Genomic DNA, 3112 nt, shown 5'->3' on the forward strand with positions numbered 1-3112 from the left:
GTACTTTGTTAATAGCCTTTTTTGAGGATTTGCTCGAACGAGTCATCGAAAATTGGACACAACGGATGGACCATCTGAGACGTCGCCGCGGCCAATATTTGAAAGAAATAATCTCCGAAAAATAAGAGCCAAAGAATGTTCTTTCGAAATAATAAATACTACCTATTAAATTTGAAGATTCTGAGCTTTTTCTTTCGTTTCTTTTGAGAACATTGATGTGGATCACCCTCTTCTTCTTCTTGCAAGTATTAATTAAGTGGAGCAGATGCATTTCTCTTAAAATCTTGGGGCAAAAAGTAGTAAAAAGTAGTTTTTTCTTTCGTTTCTTTTGAGAACATTGATGTGGATCACCCTCTTCTTCTTCTTGCAAGTATTGATTAAGTGGAGCAGATTCATTTCTCTTAAAATCTTTGGGCAAAAAGTAGTAAAACATTTTAATTTAAATTTCGCGCTAAAATCCATTCGTCGAAATATTTTTTTCTAAGTTGGTATGATTGCCAGTGACATCTACGCCAAATAACACATCAAAGCAATCACGTCCATGAGGGCCATCAACATCAATTGATGATGAACGCTGCAATAATGTAATGGGATTTTTGATTGAGAATCGACGAATAAACATCGTTGGAAAAGCGGAAGAATCAGAAGACCATTTTGAAAAATTAGTTGGGCCTAAGAAGAGTGAAAGCGCGATTGGTTCAAAAATCACTAAATTTTGTTTTTAAAAAGAGGTGAGAATTATGAGTCGACATTGAATTGCATTGATTCTACGTGAGATTTTCGCCAACCACTAACATGTCGTAATCACCGTATTCGCATGGTTCAGCTTCGTGGGAGTTCTGTCTATTCCGCAAACTAAAACGACCGCTCCAGGGAAACCAAGTCAACTGAAAAGATTAAATGTGAATCGCTGCGCGCATTGAGGGCTATTCCGGAAATTGACTTCAACAACTATTTCGAGGAAAGTAAGGAAGGACAAGGATGCAAGGATCAAAGCCGGGAAAATACCGTGAAAGTTTTATATAAAACTAGGAGACGTTGTGCTCTCATTTCATGCGCTTTAGGCAAGATGTGTCCCTATTTTTAGACAGATATTATTTTTGAAAAAGCAGATTATTAATGAATTTTCTTATTCCTCTTTATTGGCGTAGACTCTGAAAGTAACTTGCCGATCTTGATCATCATGGGTGAAGTACGGCCCAATGACGTGGCCGACCGTGTGATTTATTGACACCAAACCGCTCTTAAAGTTTCGAATTTCGGTAGTAAATTTGATACTGAACTAATTTACAGTTTTGTATTTTAATTTATTACTTTGTGGCTGTGGCAATGGACCAATTTCACCCATCTGCAATACTAAGCCCCGTAGAATACCAAGGCGATAATATAGATAAAAATTGTCTTTATGACGAATTTATGCATTTTAATATTTTCCTTCTACTAACTTACCCTTCCAAATGAAAGACCAATTGTATTTTTTTTTTTACAAATATAAATTCAGTTTATTTGCACTGGAGAGAGTATTTGTTTTGTTTTTGTTTTTCAATAACGCAGTTTAGTCAGTTAGTCAGTGAGTCTATCAGATTACAGTGTTTGTTATTTTGTAGTTGATGTTTTAGTTGTTTTCACAAAATTCACAATTTCACATTTTCTCATTTGACTTCATTTACACTTAAGGAGCAAGTGCCATCATAATTTTATATTATTACATAAATACATTTGATTTAGTTTTTTTATTATTATCATGATGCACTTAGTAAGTTAACAGTACAAGTACAGTTACATTTATACTTATACACTTAAGTAGTTGCTTATGAGGATGCTTAAATACTTATCTTGAGCTAGTAGTAGACTGTGATACAGCTAAAATTTCTACACATTTATGCGGGTTTATTATATACAAGTCATTTTATTTATTTATATATGAAAGTGTATGTATGTACTAAAATTGTATGGGTGTGTGTGTACGTACAAACACACATAATTGATAAAGTAGCGCAGCTCAAACACAGCAGCAGAAGAAGATAAGTGCTTAGTGTAGCAAAAGCGGCAGCTTAAATGAGAATCTAAGTGAGTATTATTTGCATATGTTTGTATATGTGTATATGTGGTAGTTTTTGTGTGGGTAAGGCAGCGCAAGCTGTAAGTGAGTTATTAAGGCAGGCGAAGACTTTTCTACTTTTCTCCATGAATATGCATATGTACAGAGGAGTAAATGTTGCTTTGTCCGCCACAGCCTGTGCGCCTGTAAGTAAGCTACACTATGCACATTTCCTGCTGTGACGACGCCTTAACTTAGATTTATTAGACTTTACACGCTCAGAGTTGCTGAGTATTAATGCCAACAACAGCGTAAGCACAAACACACACACATACATGCGTTTTATAACTGTACATTGGCTTTACTTGCCGTGCGTGTGTGTGTTTGCGCAAATCTGCGTGGGACATGTGCTTACTCGCCTCCAAATTTTCGCCGCTTCTTATGCGCAAACATTACTACATATATTTGCTTGTGTTGTTATGTCACTTTCAGCGCACCGTATATCTGTTTCTGCGTTTGCATATTCGCTATTAATTCTTGTCTACTTAATGTCTACATTGTGTGCTTGCTGAGTTGCTAATATGTATGTATGTGTATGTATTTCTTAACCTTTATTTGCACTTTCATTTGAGTATATGTGTATGTTTGGCGCTAATATACTTAGCAAATAAGGGTATAACTTCTTCCCCCTTTGTAACGATAATTTATTAACTAAATGTCTATACATAAGCTATGTTTTATGTGACTTCTTCGAAGTGCTTAGCTGCTTATGTCATTACTTTTTTGTTATTTTTATTATATCCACAGTTAGCAGTATTTAACAGTGTTTTTTATTTATTACTTACACACTTAAAGCTTATAATAGTTTTTAGGTAAAATAAAAATATATATCTTTTATGCAATGAGAGTGATTCCGGTAAGACAGCATGTTTGTGTATTTTTTGTGACTTGCCTCACTGGAGTCAAACTGTGCATGGAGCTTATTGCTTGAATAGCCCAAAGCGTAGTTCCAATGAGCCGCTGGAAGTACGCTTTAGTTTAAAATATATCTTTATTATATTTTTTTTTTAA

The sequence above is a fragment of the Bactrocera latifrons genome, unplaced genomic scaffold (genome assembly GCF_001853355.1).
Source record: "Bactrocera latifrons isolate USDA-ARS-PBARC rearing strain unplaced genomic scaffold, ASM185335v1 scaffold_29, whole genome shotgun sequence".
Lineage (NCBI taxonomy): Eukaryota > Metazoa > Arthropoda > Insecta > Diptera > Tephritidae > Bactrocera > Bactrocera latifrons.